This window comes from Carya illinoinensis, chromosome 11 (assembly GCF_018687715.1).
Source record: "Carya illinoinensis cultivar Pawnee chromosome 11, C.illinoinensisPawnee_v1, whole genome shotgun sequence".
NCBI classification, from domain to species: domain Eukaryota; kingdom Viridiplantae; phylum Streptophyta; class Magnoliopsida; order Fagales; family Juglandaceae; genus Carya; species Carya illinoinensis.
The window spans coordinates 24,195,429-24,221,189 of NC_056762.1; the positions used below are offsets into that span (position 1 = coordinate 24,195,429).

Consider the following 25,761-nt stretch of genomic DNA (forward strand, 5'->3'; position numbering starts at 1 on the left):
AACATCCCAAGGGAGCTCAAAGGGATTTTACGTATGGATAAATGTGGTTTACCATGCATAAAAATGAGGTAAAATGTGTAAGCTAGGGCGTATTTGGTTATGGACGTACACTGGGGCGTCATGATCACGTCGCTTGGTTTATGAACATTAATGGTGCGCAACACGCTTTGATGTGGAGGTTATTTAGTTCATTCATTATTCTTTGTATGGTTCAAGTGAGTATTTGTCTTAATGTTTCCTTTGGATTTTAGTTTTTTTTTTTTTTTTTTTGATTCATAGGATGGTTTGTTTTGAATATTTGTAAATCCTGTGGATCGTGAATGTTGCCATGGTATTCCTCCATCATAAGTGAGGCTTTTTCTAATAAAAATAGGCCAGGATCACTCTTAGACATGTGATCTCATCTCTTCCAAAAAAAAGTAGTCGGTCTAATTGTCTAGTAATAATAGCCCTCCACTGAGAAGCTACCACCTCAACAATCACATTAAACTCACACTACACTCGTGTGCATGGGATAGCAATTATTTTGCTTGAGAAGGATTGATTTTCTCTTAGACAAACGTGTGCTTCCAAGTGGCTTCCAAAACCAATGCCGAGTAGACCTCCATCGCCAACATCCACCTCCACCAGTCCACCACACCAGTCCGCCGAGTATCCGTGGTCCTCCTTGGCTGATTTCTCCCAATTTCACCCCACGAGTGAGTTGCCCACTACGCTTCACTGCCACTAGTCCATTGCCCACCACATTTCGTCACCAACTAACGGTTGTTCATGACTGACTCCAGTGGCCTTGGTATTGCTCAGGCATTTCTCCTCTTTTACATTATATGCCAAGACACTATGGGGTTTTTCTTTTTTTCTTCCTTTATCTAAAGTATTTTCTACTTTGGCTTCTTTGTGCGTGGAGTATAGAATCTTTAGATACAAGATATGGCACAACACATAAGCTATGGTTTCATGATCGACATTCTCCATAAGAGGTTTATCAAATCATTGTCTGTAGAAAAATCCTATTCTGTAAAATTTATAATTTCTCTCCCTGCAATGTGACTGACCAATTGTGAGAGTGGATCTTTAACTAAAACCCCTTGGAATGGTGAATTGATGTCACTGCAATTCTAGCTTTCTTGTTGTTTGTGGCTATTCTAAATCCTCTTCAGGTGGCCCAAAGGTGTTTGAAAGAGAGGTTTTTTGTCCGTGGCCAAAGATTGCATGATTTATGGCACACCACTAAAAGGCATCTTCTGAACATGCCCCGAAACCAATGTCCCACTTTAGAAACCTCATTTGTAAAATAATTATAAAAGATTAGTTGTGTGCTTCTCATTTTTCAAGCAGTATTAATATATACTACCAGCTTTATCATACTCAATTGCAGTCATTAATTGATGCAGTTTAAATGGTGTCACGAGTTAACCACTTAAAAATTTATTAAAAATGTTTTGGAGATGTTACATTTAATGCCACTTGACAAATATTTATAAGATGTCATTTGTGCCATTTTCTGGAGTTAATCATCATCATCAAACCATAATGGTTGGTTGTGCTTTGTTAGTTAATGAAACGGCGATATCATATACATGGTTTTGAGAACATGGTAAGAAGCAATGCTTGGGCGTGCTCCTTCAACAATAATTACCGATGATGATAAGGCGATGGCTAAGGCAATTGTAGAGGTACTCCCAAATACAACACATAGGTTGTGCTTATGGCATATCTTACAAAAGTTTCCCGAACACTTGGCCCATGTATACAACAAATTTCTAAACTTTCACAAAGATTTTCATTTTTGCATCCACGAGACAATTACTACTAATAAGGTTAAGTGAGAATGGGCTTTGATTTTAGTGAAGTATGAGTTAGGAGAAAATACTTGGTTGCAAAATCTTTACTACTGACAGGATAAGTGGGTATCAGCCTTCTTGCATTTGACATTTTGTGCCGGTATGTCAACAACTCAGAGGAGTGAAAGCATGACCAAATTTTTCAAAGATTATGTTCGTTCAAGCACTATGGTTAGTGATTTTGTGCATCAGTATGAAAAAGCTACAGTCACATTTTACTTTAAAGAGAGAGAGAAGGATGTGCGAACAAAATCTAAGAGGGCAATAATGAAGACACCTTTTAAAATTGAAGAGGAGGTGGCAATAGTTTATACAATAAAGTCTTTCATGATCTTCCAAAGATGAGCTGTTCAATAGTCTACGGTACCAAACAAGAAAATTGTATATGATTGGTGAGGCCAAGACAAATGGAGAGACAACTCATGGTAAAGAAACACCTCTTTACCATGTGACATTGGAGGGTGATGAAGTACATGCTACATGTATATGCCATATGTGGGAGTTTATGGGGACTCTTTGTAGGCATAACCTGCGTGTTTTTGGCAAGAAAGCAAAGTTAAATAGATTACAACAACATTATGTTCTAGACAGGTGGACTATTAATGCTAAGAATCGACCCATTCCCCGAATACCATGTTTTGATGACCAAGTGAGGCAAGGAAAAGATGATTCCAGGATAAGAAAAAGCAAGTCAATGATAAAACTTTATGACATTGTCGAACTTGCATAACAGTCAGCAAAAAAATACAATCACTTCACACTTGCAAATTGGAGAAGGTTCATAAAGAGTTGCTTGCAATCAAAGAGCATGTAGAATGTTCACAAATGGTGCCCACCAATGATGATCAAATATTAAGAAGTCACGTTGTATCAAACTTTTCACAAACGGTGTAGGATCCTCCATGGGTTCCCATGGAAAGGTGCCCAAAATCTTTAAGATTGAAAAATCCAAAGGGTACACAAAACAACAAAGAAATGATGTTGTAGCATTTGCAAGAATGAGGGACATGCTAAAAATAATTGTCCTTCAGTGATGTATAGTAGCTTTGTAGTTATTTGTATTTTATCAGTTTTTAATTAAAGAAGCTAATAAAGTTTGTTGTTATTTATGTAGAGATTTTGGGCCAACAACTGACAACATATCGGAATATTTGGATTCATGGTGCTAATTTTCTTATATCTTGTATGTGATTTATTCCCTCCTCTTTAGCTAAATTAAATTGGTGGCTCTAAATCATCTATAATAATATTTCTCACTTGAAGCCTGTTAATATTTTTATAATATTTCCTCTTCTCTTTAGCTAAATTACTCTTTGATGCGATAGGACATGCCACAACTTAACTGTTGTGTAGAGAAGTTGAGATAGGTGTAATCCAAGGAAGATGAAGAAAGCTATTGATATTGTTAATTCTATAATATTATTTATTTGTAGAGCAGCTCACTTTTACGAGAATAATTGTTATTCCTCTCAATCATTGGAACCATATTGTTATCCGGTTGTGCAAATTGAACAGCTTTAGTCTTTGAACCATATGGCCAATTTTTTCTCCAGGAATATTGTATTTCTATTGGAACCATCTTGTATTTCATTGGTAGTCACATTGCTTTAAACATGCACTGGGAATTGAATATTTGATGATAAGTACATTATGGTGATGTGCAATAATTCAAAATCTGCATAAATAAACATGCTTGAAGGTGTAATCCATAAATTTGCCTAAATAAAACATTCAAAACATATCTTAAATGCGTTAAAAAATTACACCACAAAATAGGGACGAAAAATTACAATGGGTTACATGAGTCATAGCACTGATCAAGATACATTGTATTTTTTTGGAAACATAAAAATTACACCACAAACTATTATTAAAAATAACCATGACAATTTTAACACTTTCAAGACACCCTTGTACTTCTTCTCCATTGCTTTAAATTTGGATTCTTTGATGCATAGCAGCTCATGCAGTACCTTGTCATTCTTCCGATGTTTGGTATGGAAAGCTCACGTGTTTGTGGATAAGATTTTAAGCATCTTTATTATTTCCTAAAGGTTAGTATTTTATAATGGAGTAAAACATGATATGTTCTGCATGATCAAGGGACTATGCTACATAAACATGCACCCATCAACACGCTACAATGTCTGGAATAAAAATTGCACCCATCTACATGCTACAATGTTTGGAGTAAAAAATGCACCCATCTACATGATATAATGGAGTAAAAAATCACACCAATGTTTGGACTATGCTACATAAACATGCACCCATCTATATGATATAATGGAGTAAAAAATCACCCTATAGTTTGGAAATTTTAAGTTTGTCATAACTTAAAATTCAACAGTAAAAAATCACCCTATAGTCATGGTGGTGGCCATGCATGCGCATGTTTCGGTGTTGGTAATGTGATGGAGCCCATGGTCTGTATTGTCTCCTCTGAGAATCCCTTCAACGGTGTTGGCAATGGGTGAAGATGGTTTTGGTTGATCCTTAAGTCCACAAATGCATCCCAAGAGAGGATGTTGGCTGAACTCCTATTGTCTATCATTATTCTCTAACTGGTGAAGTTGGTGACCAACATTGTCACCATGAGTGTGTTGTTGTACAGGTATATTACCCTTTCATAGTCATCATTGTTGAAGGAGATGGCAATGGATTTCTAGGTTTTTGCCTACTTCGAAGACTTCTTCATATCTCTTTTTAAGCATGTGTTTTTTGCCCGAAGATGTTGAACCGCCTCCAGGGAATCTTCCTGTGATTGTTCAGATTTTGCTGGGGGGGTCGGTTGTTCTTGTTTGGACTTTGACGAAGGATTCTTTTAGGATTCCCTTGCATTGTTCTTCTTCTCTTCGGGCTTTCGCTTCTACAGGATCCCTGAGCCCAATCCTGCTTCTTTCCTATTGATTGCCTTTGGGGCAAGAAATGTTGGGTGACTAAATGGTCCAGCTCCCCATTCTCCCGCATTGTATCAATTCTTTGTTTTAGTAAGTAGTAATCTGTCGTCTAGTGCTCCTCTATGTTGTGGTATGTGCTGTAGCGGCGAGTTCTTTGATCATGACTTCCATCACTTCGAGTTTGTTCTTCACTCCCTACTTGCACGTTCAAGCTTGAATACACCACCCGAGAGCTTTGATTTCTTGAGGACGTGCCTCCATCCCTCCTTTCTGGCCTTTCCTCGCCTTTTGCTCATTTTCGTAGATTTTTCCGTTGGTTGCTCCCTTTGGCTTACTTTCTGCCTACTCCAACTGGAATTTCCTCATGATAGTCAAGGCCCAAAAAGTGTCTTCAGCATTGAAGCAATCATTTCCTCGATCCATATACTCACGTAATGTTGTAAGGGCTTTCATAGACAATTCTGCCATGAAAGGATGTCTAGGCCAGCCTCCCATAAGTGCCACCAATGTGATCTTTTCGTTATGATTTTCTATAGTCATGCACTCCTTATTGAACCTAGCTAGGTACACTTTTAGGCTCTTATCCTCTCATTGTTTGACTATGACATGGTATGCAGTTCATTGCGTCCTCCTACTGCTGGCTATGAATTGGATCAGGAACTGTCTACCCAATTCTTTGAAATTGTCTATGGAACCATGTTGTATAGCTCTAAACCACTCTCTCGCTACTCTTTTTAAGGTTAAGGGGAAAGCTTGACATATAATTTCTCAAAAAAAATCATGGAGTGTCATGTGAGCCTTGAATGTCTCCAAATACTCGACCAGATCCCTAGATCCGTCTTACATTTAGCCTTCCAAATACTCGGCACCGCTATTATTTTTGCACCATAAAACAGATCTGTGCTATTGAGCAGTTGATCAATGGATTAGGATACACCTATCCTCTTAGTCATCTCCTTGTATTTATCCATGAGATTGCGTAAATTATGGTGCATCTTCTTCTTTTGTTCATTGTCAAAGGTTGGCCTGCATGTGCCTTGCAATCCCACTTCAATCCATTCATTATGGCTTGGTGTAGTTTCTTCTTTGGAGCCTGCACTCCTTTTGTCTAAGAGCCTCGTTGTCATGCTAGATACACTCCATCTCCAAAGCCATTTTCCTTAGTCTTTCTTCCATTTTTGTGAATCTCCCTTCCATGTTATCGTTCATTCATTCGCCTGTTGAAACTGCTTCTTGATTGCAGGTTGCTTAAGAACGAGTCATTGGAGGTATATGAAAAGCACGTTGAAGTTTTGCAGATCCCACATATTGTATAAATTGTTGTGGACATGTTTCGTACTCCTAGAAAAGGCCTTTAGCAACTTGCACCAAAAGGATAAGTGGGGCTCGGTGTGGCGAGGGACTCCTTCGAAGCCTATATCATTGAGAATCGAGTATACAGAGTATTTTAGTTTTTTGGATTGTGAAGTTACCTTTGGCATGTGCTTTGACCTCTATTTATATGAATCGGGTGTTCAATTGGTAACACTTGCCTCACGGCCCGGTCCTCGCTAATCCTTGCTGGACTACAGACCATTAGTGCTTTAGATCTGCTTGTGTGGCAAGTACTGTGACGAGGGGAATTAATATGTGTGGGCGAGTATCTCGCTAGATGTTATCAATATTACTCATTGTCCATTACGTCATTAAGTCACTATTAATGATAGATGGATTTGAATTTTGTATCAGTGCATTTTAGTGGTCGTGGGCTTGGTTTCTACTAAATAGGCTTACAGCTTTGGGTTCATAGGCCCTTGTGATGTAGGGTTCAATACGACTTCCATAGGGGAATATTCGGCCTACCAATGTCATAACATTGTTTCTAGACCAGGAAAAATAATAAAATGGTTTAGGCCCCCCAAGGGTTGGTTTAAGCTTAATGGCGATGGGAGTTGTCGAGGGAATCCCAACAATACAGGAGGTGGTGGCATTATAAGAGATAGTCATGGCTTCGTGAAATGGGCTTTATCTACTCATTACGGACATGGCACTAATAATAGTGTGGAATTAAAGGCCATTATGGAAGGAATTCGGCTTTGTAAACGGCTTCATATGAATAATATTATTATTGAAAGCGACTCTAAAATTGTCATCGATTGGATTCGTAAAGGGAGGTGCACGTTGTGGTATCTCTGGGATTTTTGGGATGATTTATGTGAGGAATTGAGGGGAATGAATTACATGGTTGAACACCAATTCAGGGAAGCAAATTTTGCGACGGATTTTTTAGCACATGAAGGAGAAAGGGGGTGGATGGAAGTTTATGATAGCATTCAAAGAGGTCCTCGGCTTTTAACAGGCACCGTATGGATTGATTCTCTGGGCCTTCCTTCTTTTCGCTTCTAGCTGGGTTAGCTTTTGTTTTTTTTGGTGGTTGTGTGTTGGTTTTTTAGGCTTGTTTAGTTCCTTTTTAGGCATGCTTAGACGTTGTTTTTTTATAGGCTTTTTTAGGTTGGTTTGTGGTTTTTTTCTTTTGTTGTTTGGGTTGCGTTTGGGAGGTCCTTTTTTTTTCTCTTTATCTGTTGACTCCCAGAGTTTGTTTCTATAACCACGGTTTCCCTCTGCCACAAGTGAGGATTTTTAATAAATTTGGGATGGGGCCACTATGACATGTGGCTCCTGGCTCTTTTTTTTTTTTTTTAAAAAAAAAGGTTATTAAATTTCTCATGGCACTGTTGTTTTATTTGGTCCATATCTGTGCCAAGATGGATTATCCACTCTTTTTGCGATGTTTCGTTGGCTATATTTTTCAAAAATGGTAGATGGTCTTGTAAAAAAATAAAAAATCTAAATATATAAAATTGAGGGTTCAAAAGATTCTAAATAGGAATATTTAGTTATCATAAAAATTTATGCTTTTATTTATAATTCTATCATTTGAATTGAAAGTGTTGGGGAAATTTTCGCCTAGGGCCCAAGGGCCACGAAGACCAGCCTAGACTCAACATCAGGTAGCTCCCCCACACCATTGGGGGCCCAAAAGCTTAGGGAGATCACGCCATATTAAATGGGTTCACCAGACAATCACGTCGTATTAATGACTAAGCCTAAAGGGCCAAGCTGCATTAATGGTAGTGTGGCGGGGGGAGTTCAAGGAGGATTTGCCTTCCCCCCAAGTTGCAAGGTATGGCCTTGTGACTCCTAGGATTGGGTATATATGGTCACTCAACCTCCAGGTAAAGGAGACTTTGGACTTCTTCTGCTAATCAGTTCTTCCTTATACTTAGTACTTAATTTACATAAATCGTTATTTTGGGGAGCGATCACTGACTTTGGCATTAGAGGCTCTCCGGAAGATCCCAGGGCTACCTTTCCCACTCTATCTTTGTGTTTTGTAGGCCCAAGCAATAGAAGACCTAGACCACTAAGAACCTGGTCCTTGGGTGTACGAAACACACTGTCAACAATGGCACCGTCTGTGGGATATTTCAAAAAATGTGTCATTCGTATGCCTACAAGAACCCATTCTCAGCTGGTGTGGGACTAGGAGGAAAAAGCCTCAGTCAACATGAAAACGAGGTTGGCGGCCATGGAGCAACTTGTTGAAAAGCTCACTAACAAGATGGATATTCTCTGCGAGGAAAACCAAGTCCTCAAAGACAACCATCAAGATTCGGCACACCATGGAGAGTCGAGTGCTAGCGAGCACCATGAGTCCCGGAGGGAATAGGAAGGTGACAATGATGAAGGGGAAAGGAAGCACATGCAAGACGAGCGACGCAAACTCAAAAGAAAGTACAAAGAAATTATGAGAAAGATGGGAAGCTTATCTACAATAGATCAACTACTCATTAGAATGGGTTTACCTTACAACACGAAGGTAATGGTGGTCCCGTTACTGCAAAAATCCTGGGAGGTCCTAGGGAGGTAGTGTCCCTTCAACGTGGCGGAACGGGATAATGTTCGGGCAACCTCAAGGCTAGACCCACAAACAACAAGGTGACCTACGATTCTCTGGTAGGCCATCTTGCTGGCCACAGACACTAAAACCTCGGTCATTGAGGTTTCCTAATAGCTTGGGTTGACCTTGTCGGTCATTGTAGAGGACCTCAGGTAGCCTTACACTCCTCCCACAATGAAGGGACGACTACCTCCCTGGGGGATTGATGGGGATTGTGTAGCTTGAGGTGCTCCTACCCCTCCCACAGCGGAGTACGAGATAGTCTCAAGACTACCTGACACACCTCAAAAGAGACCACGTTCCCAAGCAAACAAAGACTCTAAATTCCACCATGGCAGGGTGATAAAGGGTTAGAATTGCATAATTAAGTTATTTAAATGAGTGATTTATTTTATCAAATAAGGATTGAACACTTAATTATGCATCAAATTCTTATATTGAATGTCAAATTAATTGATGCCAATATTTTTGCACATCAAAGTCTCATATTTGCCCTTGAAATACTTAAACTATAATATCATTTCATTTATATATTGTAGGGCATTTATGGAAGGAAAGAAAGAATGGGACCTATGAGAAAATAGAGAAATTGATTATGGTTTTATGGAATCTCATCTAATAGAGATCAAGTGCAAAGAAGCATTCGGACAGCACACACTGCACATGTTGCAGAACACAATCAAATGCACTCATTCGGACACCATGCAGCAGACAAACACATTCAGCAACACAGCTGACAGCAACCACTCATCAGGAGCACATCACACATGCAGAAAAGTGACACAGCCGGACTCACACATGCACACATACAGACCAAACTCACATGGACAGCACACCAATGCAGAAAACATGTTGCTAGAAGGCAAGCTTTTCTTGCTTCTACACATGGAAGGTCAATGACAGCTCACACTCTACATGCTGGAGCAAATCACGTTGAGCAGCAGAATCATTCTTCCTTCTTTTTCGGATGACTGAAAGTGCAGCAGCAGATGGGGGATAGCTGGACCGAAATTAGTAGCAGGAGGTCTTTGACTCTTTACTTTTCAACTTGTTTTATATGGCTGGGAGTCTTCGGCACGGCAGGGGAGTTTTTATTTCTTCTCCATTTCCGTTTTCATTCTTTTCTTTTTTTTTCCTTCGACTTTTATTTCTTTGGTTTTATTTTTTCTGTACTGCGATTTCTCCTTCATTTAGGCTCATTTTTATTTTGGATTTATTTTTACTCTCAGATTTGTTATGGCTTTAATTAGATTAATTTTTGTTGCTAGAAATATCATGTGTAGCTAATTTTAGAAACTTGGGTTGTGGAATGAGACTTAATTTATTTTAAATTCTAGTTTAATGCAATATTTTGTGATTGAATGTTGATTTCACTATATTACTAGTCGGATTTAAATTGAAAATAGATTGCGGCTCTTGCTCTTGTTTTGTTGTTGACCTAAGGCACAACAAAAGCTTGAAAATTATCAAGACTTCTCTCGATTGTTTGTTAATGTGTGTTTGGCTAGTAAAATAGAAAATCCCTTAGGAAAATATTGCAAAAACTTGAGCTTAACCTTTTTATCTTCCGTTTATCAATGCCTTGATTGGATTGTTAATCGAGAAAATTATCTAGGATCTAAAATAAAGAGAGTCTCAAACCCAATCCAAGTGTTTGTTAATTTGCCTTTTTGATTAGAAACTCCAATTTCAACTTCGATTTTTTTGCTTGCATTTTAATTTTATTTTCATCTCTCATAATCAACACATTTGTTACTCAAAAATCTCATATACGCTTTGATAACCCTTTGTCCCTGTGGAATACGATCTTGGACTTATCCTTGATACAACTTGACACTTCACTTGCAAGCACATTCGAGATCGAGTCAAGTTTTTGGCGCTGTTGCCGGGGACAACTGGTGTTGATTAGAGCATTCCTCTACTGCTGAGAGGACGTTTGTGGAGCTGTGAACCTCTTCACAGCCTGGGTGACATCTAATCTTTTTCCCTTCTCTCTGTTTATTCTTCATAGTCTTTGATTTTCTGCTCCTGTTTGTATGACTGGTTGGACTAGAGACCATACATCTCGACTGTTTAGGACAGAATCATTGACATCTTTTAGCTCTGCATCATCTTCTGTTGAATCATCATCAGACACTGTTAGCATCATGGCTGAAAATGAGCATCATGATAGGGAAGTGGAGAATCCAAACAGGACACTTAGAGAATATCTTCAGCCTGTTAGGACTAGCACACCTTCTTGCATCATTTTACCTATTAATGCAAATGCTTTTAATTTCAAACCCGGGATGATTCCATTGTTACCACACTTTCATGGTATAGAATCTGAAAACCCCTATTTGCATATCAAGAGTTTGAAGAAGTGTGTTCTACATTCATGGATAGAACACGCACTGATGAGGTCATAAGATTGAAACTGTTTCCATTTTCCTTAAAAGACAAGGCTAAGACATGGTTGAATTCCTTAAGACCAAGATCCATTGGGACTTGGCAAGAAATGCAAGCTGAATTTTTAAAGAAATTTTTTCCCATGCATAGAACCAATGCCTTGAAAAGACAGATCATGAATTTTGGCCAAAAGGATGTGGAAACATTTTATCATTGTTGGGAACGATTCAAAGACCTTTTAAATGCATGTCCTCATCATGGATATGAGAATTGGAGGGTCATTAGTTTTTTTTTATGAGGGGTTGCAACCAAAGATGAGACAATTTGTGGAGACCATGTGTAATGGAGCATTTTTTAACAAAGAACCTGAGGAAGCTTTTGAATATTTTGATTATCTAGCTGAAAATGCACAATCATGGGATACATCTGATGTTCATGATAGGTCGGAAAGTTTAAGGACAATTTCAGGGGGTGGGAAATATAATCTGAGAGAAGTAGATGATTTGAATGCTAGGTTGGCTATGATTTCTAAGAAATTAGAAACCATAGAACTGAAGAAAGTGAATGAAGTACAAGCTGTACCTCAGATTACCTTGAGCTGTAATATTTGTGAAGGCCAAGGGCATTCAACTAATGATTGCCCAACCATTCCAACTTTTAAAGAAGTTCTTTTGGATCAATCTAATGCTGTTAATATGGTTGCTAAATCTTTTTCAGGTCCTTATTCCAACACCTACAATTCGGGATGGAGAAATCATCCTAATTTCAGTTGGAGAGGTGATCAAGCTGCTTTACCTGCACCCAACATAGCTGGTCCTTCACAAATTGTACCCTACACTACCCAAGGAGGTCTAGGACCATCTCAGTATGCCAACCACATGGTGCCAACCCAGAAAAAGAACCTTGAAGACAATTTCCAGCAATTATCCACCAATTTCCAGCAGCTGTCCACCAATTTTCAGCAATTCATGCAAAGCCAAGCTGCTATCAATAGTCAAAATTCACAAGCCATTGCTGAGATTCGAGGGTCAGTCACAAGGTTGACTACAACCATGAGTGCTCAAGAGAAAGGGAAATTCCCTGCATAATCTCAGCCTAATCCCCAAGGCCAAAACCACCAATTTCAAAGTGTGGCAGGAGATTCAAATGTCAAGCAAGTCAAGGCTATTACAACCTTGAGAAGTGGTAAGGTGTTTGGCATTCCAACTCAAGAGGTAAAAAAGAATGGTAACACTTCTAAACCTCCTTCTGAAAATGAGGCACAAGATCCTTTGAAATCTGAAAGTGTCCCAAGCACTACACTTGCACCTTTTCCTCAAAGGTTAGCCCCTTTGCACAAAGATAAGCATCACGCTGAAATTCTTGAAATTTTTAAGCAAGTTAGGATTAATATACCATTGTTAGATGCTATTCAACAGATTCCTACCTACGCTAAATTTTTAAAGGATTTATGTACCGTAAAAAGAAAATTGAATGTGCAAAAGAAAGCTTTTCTTACTGAGCAGGTTAGTGCTATTATCCAAACCAACACTCCTCCCAAATACAAGGACCCAGGATCCCCTACCATAGCTTGCATGATAGGGAGCTCAAAAATAGGCCAAGCATTATTAGACTTAGGTTCAAGTGTGAACTTATTGCCTTATAATGTTTATGTTCAGCTTGGATTGGGTGAGTTGAAATCTACTTCTATCACATTGCAGTTGGCTGATAGGTCTATTAAGATTCCAAGGGGTGTTGTGGAAGATGTTTTGGTTCAAGTAGACAAATTCTACTATCCAGTAGACTTTGTCGTACTCGACATGCAATTGACTAATCATTCTACCTTCCAAGCACATGTTATCTTAGGAAGACCCTTCTTGGCTACTTCTAATGCACTCATAAATTGTAGAAGTGGAGTTTTAAAGTTGAGTTTTGGAAATATGACCTTGGAACTAAATATTTTTAATCTTTGCAGGCAACCGCAAGAAGTTTAAGAAGTTCATGAAGTGAATTTGCTGGAAAATTTCATTGATGAAAATTCTACACATTACTTTCAACTTATTGATTCTTTAGAAGAATTTGAAGAAGATTTGAAAATATTTGATAACATTAATGACTCATCTTTTGTTTCCTCAATAGGTCAGCAAGTTACACCACCATGGAGGCCAAAATTTGAGCAACTTCCACCATTGACATCAATCCTCAAGCCTTCGGAGGAGCAATCCCCAACTTTGGACTTCAAACCTCTTCCGTTGGAGTTGAAGTATGCCTTCTTAGGACCACAAAGCACCTTCCCTGTGGTAATTTCTTCTCACTTAACTAGTGAACAAGAAGATAAATTGCTAGAGGTCCTTAAGAAGCATAAAAAGTCTATTGGATGGACAATGGCTGATATAAAAGGTATAAGTTCCTTGGAGTGTACCCATAGGATTTATTTAGAAGATGATGCAAAACCTTCGAGGGAAATGCAAAGAAGGTTGAATCCCACAATGAAGGAAGTGGTTAAAGGTGAGGTGTTGAAATTGCTTGATGTGGGTATCATTTACCCCATCTCGGATAGCAAGTGGGTAAGTCCCATTCATGTAGTTCCAAAAAAATCCGGGCTTACCATTGTTAAAAATGAACAAAATGAATCGATTCCTACGAGGATTCCTACTGGTTGGCGCATGTGTATAGATTATAGGAAGTTGAATGCCGCCACTAGGAAAGATCATTTTCCTTTGCCTTTTCTTGATCAAGTGTTAGAAAAAGTTGCTGGACATGCCTTTTATTGTTTCTTAGATGGATTCTCCGGTTACTATCAATTAGAAATAGCACCAGAGGATCAAGAAAAGACCACCTTTACTTGTCCTTTTGGTACTTTTGCTTTTAGGAGAATGCCTTTTGGTTTATGCAATGCACCAGCAACTTTTGAAAGATGCATGCTTAGCATCTTTAGTGACATGATTGAGAACACTCTAGAAGTGTTTATGGATGATTTTTCTATATTTGGTGATTCATTTGAGAGTTGTTTAAGCAATTTACAAGCTGTTTTGGCCAGGTGTGAAGAGAAACAATTGCTACTTAATTGGGAGAAGTACCATTTCATGGTACAACATGGCATTGTTCTGGGACATATTGTTTCATCTAGAGGACTTGAAGTAGATAGAGTAAAAATTGAGTTGATTTCTAAACTTCCTACACCTAAGTCAATAAAAGACATTAGATCTTTTCTTGGGCATGCGGGTTTTTATAGGAGATTTATCAAAGACTTTAGCTCTATTTCTAAGCCTCTATGTAAGCTATTGATGAATGATGTAAAATTTGATTTGACACCCGAGTGTCAAGAAGCTTTTTGTCGGCTTAAAACTTTGCTAACCACTGCTCCTATTCTTCAACCTCCTGATTGGTCACTTTCTTTTGAAATCATGTGTGATGCAAGTGATTTTGCTGTAGGAGCTGTTCTTGGACAGCGTAGGAACAAACTTCCTTATGTCATTTACTATGCAAGTAAAACTTTGAATTTTGCTCAAAAAAATTATTCTACTACTGAAAAAGAATTACTTGCTGTGGTATTTGCTTTGGAGAAGTTTCGTGCATATATTCTTGGTTCTCCTATAGTCATCTTTACTGACCATGCAGCTCTCAAGTATTTATTGACCAAGAAAGATGCAAAACTAAGGTTGATTAGATGGATACTTTTACTCCAGGAGTTCAATATTATCATCAAAGACAAGAAAGGAGTAGAGAATGTGGTAGCCGACCATTTGTCTAGGCTCACAGTTGCTGAAACTGAACAACCGACACCTGTTCTTGATTCTTTTCCTGATGAACATCTTATGTTAGTTGAAAATTTGCCTTGGTTTGCTGATATAGTAAATTTCTTGGTGACAGGACAAACACCACCTCATTGGAGTGCTCAAGATATACGGAAATTCATGCATGAGGTGAGATCGTTCTTCTATGATGATCCTTACCTTTTCAAGTATTGTTCAGATCAAATCATTAGGAAGTGTGTGCCTAATGATGAAATTTCTGGTGTCTTAAATTTTTGCCATACGGAAGCTTGTGGTGGGCATTTTTCAGCCCACAAAACAGTGGCCAAAATTCTTCAAAGTGGATTTTATTGGCCAACCATGTTCAAGGATGCCTTTAGTTTTTGTAAAACTTGTGAACCTTGTCAGAAATTAGGAGGAATCACTAGGAGAAATATGATGCCTATGCAACCCATACTAGTGATTGAAATTTTTGATTGTTGGGGGATAGATTTTATGGGACCATTTCCTTCTTCTTATGGCTATTTATACATTTTGCTTGTTGTTGACTATGTTTCTAAGTGGGTTGAGGCAGTCCCTTGCAAATCTAATGATCATCAAGTTGTTTTAAAATTTTTAAAAGAAAACATTTTTGCAAGGTTTGGCATGCCTAAAGCCATAATCAATGATAATGGCACCCACTTTTGTAACAAGCATTTCTCGGCCTTAATGAAGAAGTATGGTATGCATCACAAAATCTCTACTCCCTATCATCCTCAAACCAATGGACAAGCTGAACTAGCAAATAGGGAGATTAAAAACATTCTTGAAAAAACAGTTAACCCAAACAAGAAGGATTGGTCTTTGAGATTGTCTGATTCCTTGTGGGCTTATAGAACAACCTTTAAAACCATTTTGGGCATGTCTCCATATAGACTAGTGTATGGTAAGGCTTGCCATTTTCCTGTAGAGTTGGAACATAGAGCGTATTGGGCCATTAAGCAATGCAATTTTAACATTGATAAAGCTGGTTGTGTGAGAAAATTGCAGTTGTCTGAGTTGGATGAGTTGAGGAAGGATGCCTACAACAACTCTAAGTTGTCCAAAGAAAGAATGAAGAACTTCCATGACAAACACATCCAACGTAAGACTTTTGAGCCTAATCAAAAAGTGTTATTGTACAACTCTCGGTTACACTTGTTCCCTGGTAAGTTAAGGTCTCGATGGAGTGGGCCTTATGTGGTACAAACTGTTTTTCCTCATGGTGCTATAGAGATAATGAATCCTCTTAATGGTAACATTTTTAAGGTTAATGGTCAAAGGCTCAAGCCTTTTATTTCTAACTTTGCACCTGAGGAATCTACTCTACATTTGCTTGATCTTAATTGATGGTTCTTGATCTATCCATCTCTTTTCATTGTTTTCTTTTGTTCTTCAGTTTTTATTTTTATTTTGGCTGCATTCCTTTCAAAGCTATCCAGGTACTTCCTTTTCTTCTTTCCTTCAGTTTTTTTTTAATTTTCGATTCTTCTGTTAGTTGTTTTGCCCCTTAACTACTTTCTTTGTATAAATTCTTTCGTTTCTCTTGCATCATTGAGAACAATGCTATAATCTAGTTGGGGGGTGGAAGAGAATTTATTTCTCTGTTTGCATGCCTTAGACATATTTTGGTCCACTTTAAAAAAAAAAAAAAAAAAAAAAAAAAAAAAAAAAAAAAAGAGATTTGTTGAGGTCATGGAACATGTGGAATGTAGTGCAAATAAGAGTATATGTCAAAAGAGAGATTTATCCATTTTATTTAGTTGTTAAACCAAGGGAAAGATGTTAAAAGTTTTGCTAAAACACACACAACACATACCCGGAAGGCCTAGAAAGACTACATTGAGTCCTTGTTGGTTGATTTACACTTCAATTGTTTGAGACTCTAATGAACCATATCCTAATGGCTTAGGAAGAGATCTGAAATGAATTAAATGAGAAAAGGGACAAGCCAGGGATCCAAAAAAAAAAAAAATCCTTTAGGTAGACTAGTGGTAAGGGCTGACTTGTGAAAGTGTAGATAGGCGCACATTCATAGGTCTGATTCACCCACTAGGAAATCTAAAAACATAAAAAAACAAAAATTACATTTGTGTAGTGGAAAAGGCTGCCTATTACCGGGCTCCTTACAAAAAAAAAAAAAAAAGTAGGCGCCTTTCAAAGTGTAACAGCGTGAAAGCCGCCACTACAATGGTTTTGAATTAGAGTAAGACCATGTGGTTTTCTCAGATTGGTTGTTGTGATTGAAACTGTTAATGTCTCTTGGTAGTCGATCTTGAAATTCTAACCCCATTTCCATGCACTTGAAAGAAAGCAAGCTTTGTTACATGTAATTCCCTTGGTTGATTAACTAAATTGTGTATAAATCTCTTAGTTGATACAAAATTCAGATTAATCTATCTCTAGCGTTCTTAAACTCAACAAGTCTATTTCATGGTATATGATTCTCAAACTTCTTTTGAAATTGTAGTTGGAAATCTCACCTTTGCATGAATTCATTCACTTTATTTGCTAGAGTCTAGCAAAAAGCTAGTTGGGGGCTGTGATAAAGGGTTAGAATTGCATAATTAAGTTGTTTAAATGAGTGATTTATTTTATCAAATAAGGATTGAACACTTAATTATGCATCAAATTCTTATATTGAATGTCAAATTAATTGATGCCAATATTTTTGCACATCAAAGTCTCATATTTGCCCTTGAAATACTTAAACTATAATATCATTTCATTTATATATTGTAGGGCATTTATGGAAGGAAAGAAAGAATGGGAACTATGAGAAAATAGAGAAATTGATTATGGTTTTATGGAATCTCATCTAATAGAGATCAAGTGCAAAGAAGCATTCGGACAGCACACACTGCACATGTTGCAGAACACAATCAAATGCACTCATTCGGACACCATGCAGCAGACAAACACATTCAGCAACACAGCTGACAGCAACCACTCATCAGGAGCACATCACACATGCAGAAAAGTGACACAGCCGGACTCACACATGCACACATACAGACCAAACTCACATGGACAGCACACCAATGCAGAAAACATGTTGCTGGAAGGCAAGCTTTTCTTGCTTCTACACATGGAAGGTCAATGACAACTCACACTCTACATGCTGGAGCAAATCACGTTGAGCAGCAGAATCATTCTTCCTTCTTTTTCGGATGACTGAACATGCAGCAGCAGATGGGGGATAGCTAGACCGAAAGTAGTAGCAGGAGGTCTTTGACTCTTTACTTTTCAACTTGTTTTATATGGCTGGGAGTCTTCGGCACGGCAGGGGAGTTTTTATTTCTTCTCCATTTCCGTTTTCATTCTTTTCTTTCTTTTTCCTTCGACTTTTATTTCTTTGGTTTTATTTTTTCTGTACTGCGATTTCTCCTTCATTTAGGCTCATTTTTATTTTGGATTTATTTTTACTCTCAGATTTTGTTATGGCTTTAATTAGATTAATTTTTGTTGCTAGAAATATCATGTGTAGCTAATTTTAGAAACTTGGGTTGTGGAATGAGACTTAATTTATTTTAAATTCTAGTTTAATGCAATATTTTGTGATTGAATGTTGATTTCACTATATTACTAGTCGGATTTAAATTGAAAATAGATTGCGGCTCTTGCTCTTGTTTTGTTGTTGACCTAAGGCACAACAAAAGCTTGAAAATTATCAAGACTTCTCTCGATTGTTTGTTAATGTGTGTTCGGCTAGTAAAATAGAAAATCCCTTAGAAAAATATTGCAAAAACTTGAGCTTAACCTTTTTATCTTCCGTTTATCAATGCCTTGCTTGGATTGTTAATCGAGAAAATTATCTAGGATCTAAAATAAAGAGAGTCTCAAACCCAACCCAAGTGTTTGTTAATTTGCCTTTTTGATTAGAAACTCCAATTTCAACTTCGATTTTTTTGCATTGCATTTTAATTTTATTTTCATCTCTCATAATCAACACATTTGTTACTCAAAAATCTCATATACGCTTTGATAACCCTTTGTCCCTGTGGAATACGATCCTGGACTTATCCTTGATACAACTTGACACTTCTACACTTGGAAGCACATTCGAGACCGAGTCACAGGGAGGCAAGGCAGGTTAGTAATCGTCAAAGATAACTTTGTATCTCGGTTCTAGTCTTGTAGGATATTTGGGTGAATTAATGCTTACGTGCCACTCCACCTCTCTGGGCAGGTGCGAGGGTCAATGAGGTGCACCTGGTCTTAGATACTGTGCAACCTCTACCGAAGTGTTTAGGCTTCAGGCTCACATGCCACTCGACCCCTCTTGGCAAGCACGAGGGTCAACAAGGCGCCCCAAGTTCTACATACCATGAGATCTCCACAAAGGCTTTGCACACACACCACGTAGCTCGATCAGAAGTTACAAATAAACTTAGCATTGACGTCGCGCCATGTCCATAGAGGGATGCAGGCAAGCTTGACTTAGGCCCCGAAGGGATTTCGAACTAAACATTACCAGATGCAAAGTATCCAACCCTTATGAAGATAAGTGGGCAAAGAGGACATTACGCTCGGTGGGGTACCACCCAACATGTGGAATCGCCCTCGCGGCACTAAGAGTTATTTGGTCACCAAAGTCAAAGCAAAATGTCAAGCCTTAACAAGTAACCAACGTATTACCACCCATGAAGGGCATGCACAGAGTACAAATAAGCAAAACAGGAAGGAACAATGAAGACCAAATCCATAAACCAAAAAACATTTTATTCATCAGTGGTCGGAATCTTTACAAAGAAAAGGCTGCAACATATCCACAAAGAAACCATGCAAAGAGAAAGAGGCTGAAAATGATCCATGAATAGGGCCAAAACTCAGCGAACTATGCTACAACACCATCGGTAGAAAAAGATGATGTCGGCAGGGTCACTAGAGAGGTACCATCATAGAAGTATAGAGGGGCCGCGACATAGAAATCACCTCGAAGACGAGCTCAATAAACAAAAGGGCGAGAAATGGGATCTGCCAAATCAAGCGCTCGAACCACACAACCATCAAGGACAACCAAGGGGAGAAAACCAGCCTCAGTCAAAACCACCTCCACATAGGCCAAGGGCCCATATGGAAGTGGCAAATAGAGGCTGCACCCTTGTGGTCACGACCCAAATCAAATATTGTGGGGTAGCGAAGAGATTGAATTGAAGGAGACCCCTCCCTAGTGCTTGAACCTTGGCAAGTTCAAGATGTTAGAAATCTCCTTCGACCTCCAAGCCTAAGGGAAAAGCCCAGCTCCTTCCCAAGCATGGGAACGGCTTGAGACATAATGACAAAACAAGAACTACACGAGGAGTTCTGAGATAGGAAAATCCATTGAATAGCACACTGGCAAGGCTAGATGTGCATCATTTCTGCAAAGCACCTCATGATGATGAAGGATGACACAACTTTCAAAAATGTGTCCTTTGAGAGCCTCGAGAGACTACCATGTGGTTTCCTCTATAAAAACTATAGGATGCAGTACCAAGAGTTTGGCTTGAGGCCAGAAAACCCGTCGGAGCCGGAAATAGCAAAATAGTGGTTCAGCACGAAGGAAAAGAAAGCTTGGGGGCGCTTGAATAGTAGGAAGTGAGAGTTGATGGCAAATGATGAAGGCTAAGGGTACTATGTAGGAGAGGAATGATGGTTCATTCCTCGAGATTTTGGAAACAATACGTATCCCAGAACCTCCTCAAATCTGATGCGAATCTCGAGAAGAACCCAGCATGAATCTTAGGGAGCACATGGCAGCTATTATCTGAAGCCATAAGCCCAGGGAGACTAACAGATGTACATTAATAGCCAACTTCCCAAGATTTAGATTTGCGTAGATTCACAAGCAGGACATTGAATATTGGACCAGTCTCATTGGGAAACCAAAGGTCATTGTACAACAAAGAATTCGAAAGAGCAAAATACAAAGCAACATAAATCTTTATGGCAAACAGACAAATAGACAATGTGAAAAAGAAGCTAGAAATACATAAGGGAAATCATGGCATAAGGACATGGATTAACATAAAAAAATATATACAGCAATGAAGAAACGTGTGGCATCCACGGTCTCTACAAGACAGCAAGTTTTGAGGCCCACGAAGATTAGCCCAGACCTAGCATCAGGCAGGTCCCCCACACCCCAGGGGGCTCGAGAAGCCTAGCCTAGACCCATGGGACTCACGACCAACAAAAATTGGGCATGCATGTCTGGGTCAGGATGGGACATTACACAGAACCCGGGAAGCCAAAGCAGAGAAAAGGGAATGAGGCACGCCAAAGAGGAGGGATGGGACTCCAGAACAACACGGGGAGATCACACCGTGTTAAATGGGTTCACAAGACAATCACGCCACATTAATGACTAAGCCCAGAGGGCCATGTCGCATTAATGGTAGTATGGTGGAGAGAGCTCCGGGAGGAATTTCCTTCCCCCTAGGTTGCAGGGTATGGCCTTTTGACTCTTGGGACTGGGTATATAAGGTCAATTGACCTTCAAGTAAAAGGGGACTTCTTCCTCTAATTAGTTCTTCCCCATACTCAAGTGCTTAATTTACATAAAATATTCTTATTTTCGGGGAGCGATCACTGATTTTGGCATCATAGGCTTCTCAGGAAATCCTAGGGCCACCTTTCCCACTCTATCTTTATGTCTGTATACCCAAGCTACAGAAGAGTTAGACTACTGAGAACTTGGTCCTTAGGTGTACGAAACACATCGTCAACAAAAAGAGGTAAAAAAATGTGATATTATGTTACCTTGCCACTATGTTCATAAAATCAATTGTTGAATCACTACAACTAGCTTTCCTGTAGCATCATCAACTTCAAGATATGCTCAACAACTATTAGCAATAAAAATATAGTTATCTGTTAGGATGCATAGAAAGAATATGTTAAATTTTTTAAGTGAGTGATGTAAACCGAAGGTTTAGAAAGAAAGTACATACTGTGATTGTGCAATGTTTGTGTGTTTACAATGGTAACACAAAAATGTTTCATTGTATTCATAGCCTGTTGCTTTATTACATCCACAAGACATATAAAAGAAGATTTTCTAGAGGTCGAGCTCATTTATCTTCCCTTTTACCCAAAATTTTGGTTTCTACATGATATTTATAACAAGTATTAAAATTATTGTATTGTAATATTATTCGATAATTAGTAAAGTACTGTTAAGAATATAATTTTATTGTCATGGGTTGTTGTAACACCCCACTAGAAACCTCCTAAGGCCTTGACCTTAGTAGCATTAATCCTAGTTAATTAGGAGTTGGGCAATTGGGAATAAGAACATTTTTAGATTTTTGAGTTTGCAAGATGACCATATACTTTGGGTTTAGCTAGAATTATGAAAGTTCTAGTGAAATATTGATTTTGAAGAAAATGAAATTTTTGGATCTTGATTGGTTTAGTAGTATTATTTCGAAGAACTTTTAGTACTTAATTAATTTTGAGAAAATGTGCCAAGGGGCCAATGTTAGAATAATAAGTGGCATATTGGAGATTTTGCCACCTTATTGGGCTAAGTAATTTGGATTAAATTTTTTATGGATTTAGGAAGGCCAAGAGATTGGTTTATTAAGGGCCCAAGCTTTTTGGGTATAAAGGCTTAGGAGAGATAAGACTTTAGGTACTACTTAATGGACATAAGACTTGAGGCCCTACTTGATGGATGGACTTAAAAATTTAGGGCTCTAATTCAATAAGGATGTGATGGGATAAGAATAAGATGTTAAAAAGCCTTAGGCCCAATTTAGGAGATATAAAATTTTAACCCTTTCTTGAAGGACACTAGAAAATAAGCACAATGTAAAGGACATAAAGTGATTGGGCCAAACTTAGTAAGAGTGAAGGCCTTAGGCCCAACTTGCAAGACAAAGGACTTTAGGCCTCACTTATTAGACATAATACTATGTGTGATACCTCGTATTTGTATGTATTTTAGTAGAATGATTATTTAAATTATTAGTATTATTGGTTCTCTAAAAGCGTAACCGTCCGCCGGTAATGGAGGGTCGCTATTTTCATTGTTCCGGCGTTTGCGCAAATGCCGGTATTTGTAAATCTCATTAGTGGTGTTTGTATTAATTTAGCGGCATTTTTTGACACGCCGCCACAATAATTAATATTAACAACGTTTCTGAAAATGCCGCCACTGCTACTACATTACCGACACATCAGTTAAATTGGCGGCATTTATTTAAATGCCACTAATAATACGTTGGCGACGACACATTGAATTTGTTAACGGCGTTTATTCTACTGCCACCACTTTTTCAAATAGCGGCGTTATGATAAATGCCGCTACTAGTAATTTGCCGACTCATCATATAAATTGGCAGCATTTATTTAAATGCCACTAATAGTATCTTGGCGGGCTCACATTGAATAATTTAATGGCGTTTAACTAAACGCCGCCAATGACCTAATTTCTAGTGATTATCTAAACGCCGACGCAAGTAAATTGCCCGCTCGTCATATAATGTGGCGGCATTTATCTAAACAACGCTAATTTTTAAAATAACGGCGTTAACATAAACGCCACCACATTACGTTGCTAGCGCATCATATAAATTAACGGTGTTTATTTAAATGCCACTAATAGTACGTTAACGACACATTGAATTTATTAACGGCGTTTATCTAAATGCCACCATGAGTTTGTTGCCACCACATTGCATAAATTAAGAACGTAATGTAAACGCCCCCACTAGTTCATTGTTGGCACATTTTTTAAATTAACGGTGTTATTATAAACGCTACTACAAAAATGTTGCCAGCACATTGCATTAATTAACAACCTTTAGAACACACCAATAATATGATATACCATAATAAAAGTATATAATAAATTAATTAATAATAAATATGATATAATGGATCGTTATTCATATAATAATAATAAAAAAAACACAAATCACATTACATGAAAGCTCTTCTTCATGGATAATTATTTTACTTTACATTCTGTTTGTCGTTAGCTTTCCGACCATTTCTTTCATGGGTAGTTCTTCTTCTACCAGACCAACCCAAAACAAGCAAAGGACCACCAAGATTGATCCAATAACTCCACCAACTGCCCACGTTGGTAGGTTCACATTGGTAGGTTCACCAAGGGCAGTAATACCTTGAGATGCCTAAACCACGCCTAGGCACAAAAGAAGCTTGAAACAATAAACATATATTACAAAGCAGTCTCAATAGCATCTAGCCTTTTTTCTATTTCTCAAAAGGAAATTCATCTGATCACTTGCCTTAGTTTACTTGGAAAGTAAACACAAAAACAAAAACAAAAAAATCTCATAAATTTCATCCGAACAACTTTCCAATTCTACCTACTCACTCTCACAAGCCCAATACAAAAAAATCTTAGAAAATTTTACAGGAATTCTCAAAAATTACAAACATTTTCACTTACCAAATGTGCCCTTTAAGTTTTTTCTCAACTACTCTCACAAAAAGTTCATACTAGGACAATAAACACTGAACTACAAGAATCCGTATAAAGTGAACCAGCAATGGAGAAAAAAATGGGACACCAAATGTGTCCTAAACCTAGAAGGTAAACATATCTCAAATGTGTCTTAAACCTTCAAGGCATCTCACAATTTTCTCTTTCCAACAGTGAAGAATCCGACACTAAATCTTGTTTGGGCGCTTAGAAAATGAAAAATACCGCCTAACCCAGGTCAAAAAATTGCAAGAAGGCCAACTAATTCGATAGGAATACTAATTTCTCACTATTTCCGACAAATTTTTGTCCTACAAACGAAAAAGCGACATCAACAAGAGAAACCCAGGAATCCCAAAGCTGGAATAATGGATTTGTTTTATTTTTATACGGAGAAAGAAAGAAACGCCAAGGCAAAGGGTGAAAGTAGAAAGACCGAGATGAGAGAGATAGAGATAAATAGAGTGAAACGTAGAAGTTAAAGAAGCAGAGATACAAAGATAGAGAAAGAGAGACATCCGGACCTGAAGGCCAGCGCGAGATGAGCGAGAGATGGACTTCTTCTTGCTGTCTAATGTGAACTTGAAGATGACACCACCCAATTCTCCAAAAGAAAATCACAACAGTGAAAAATAGAGAGAAATTAAGATATGTTGGAATCGGGATGAGAAGGGAAATCCTACCTTTGTACGATGATGGCTTCAACGGCCACCCATTCCCTCGACTTATGAACAAAGCACCCCTGAAATCTGGAATTGTGCGAGGGGGAAACTACATGAAATAAGGAATGAAATTGCAAGAGAGAGAAAGAGAAAAATAGGGAAAACTTCTTACCAGCGTGTAGAGTGGAAGACCATACAGTAATCTGGAAACTTTCCAAATTCGCGGCACCCATAGATCACAAGGGAAACGAAGGGTGTGAGAGAGGGAAAGAGTCAGCCGAGAACGAAAATGTGAGTTAGAAACATTTTTAGAAGAAAAAGGAAGGGAGTAAGAGGGGGAGAGAGAGAGAGAGAGAGAGAATGGAATAGGGGCGGTAGCGTTAGATGTGATGCACATTCGATGTTTTGAGTCTTTGTTCAGAGTGAAATGGCAACGTATAAGAGGCGCTAATTGCATAACAGAGGGAAATTTGAATTTTCTGAAATTTTGAGGCAGCGTATGAGGCACCAACTTAACTTTTCACTAGTTTTTGTTTTGATAACAATATTTTAAGGAAAATTACAGAATATTCATGCATGTACCTTAATGTGAAATTACCTTTTCTCCACCTCTCTTGATTAATTTTAACTCTTTCAATATTCCAATCCTATCTATAATTGAAATGTTAATATAATATTTTTTCATATTATATATAATTATATTATATAATATATATAATAATAATATAATATAATATTATATATTATATATAAAATAATGTTATTATAATGTTATGTTAATATTAAAAATATATATAATAATGTTATTATAATCTTAAACATGAATATTTAATTGA

General features: G+C 38.0%; 1 long non-coding RNA gene and 1 other non-coding gene across 2 annotated transcripts; both read right to left on the minus strand.

The window, feature by feature from the left end:
• Nucleotides 1–11,228: 11,228 nt before the first annotated feature.
• LOC122283578 lies at nt 11,229–11,336 on the minus strand. The gene has a single exon (XR_006230976.1). It is a non-coding gene; the product is annotated as a small nucleolar RNA R71 (small nucleolar RNA).
• Nucleotides 11,337–23,734: 12,398 nt separating this feature from the next.
• LOC122280385 lies at nt 23,735–25,286 on the minus strand. Its single transcript, XR_006229893.1, has 3 exons — nt 25,098–25,286; nt 24,788–25,012; nt 23,735–23,960 (listed from the first exon to the last, which is right to left on the minus strand). It is a non-coding gene; the product is annotated as an uncharacterized LOC122280385 (long non-coding RNA).
• Between the last annotated feature and the right edge of the window lie 475 nt (nt 25,287–25,761).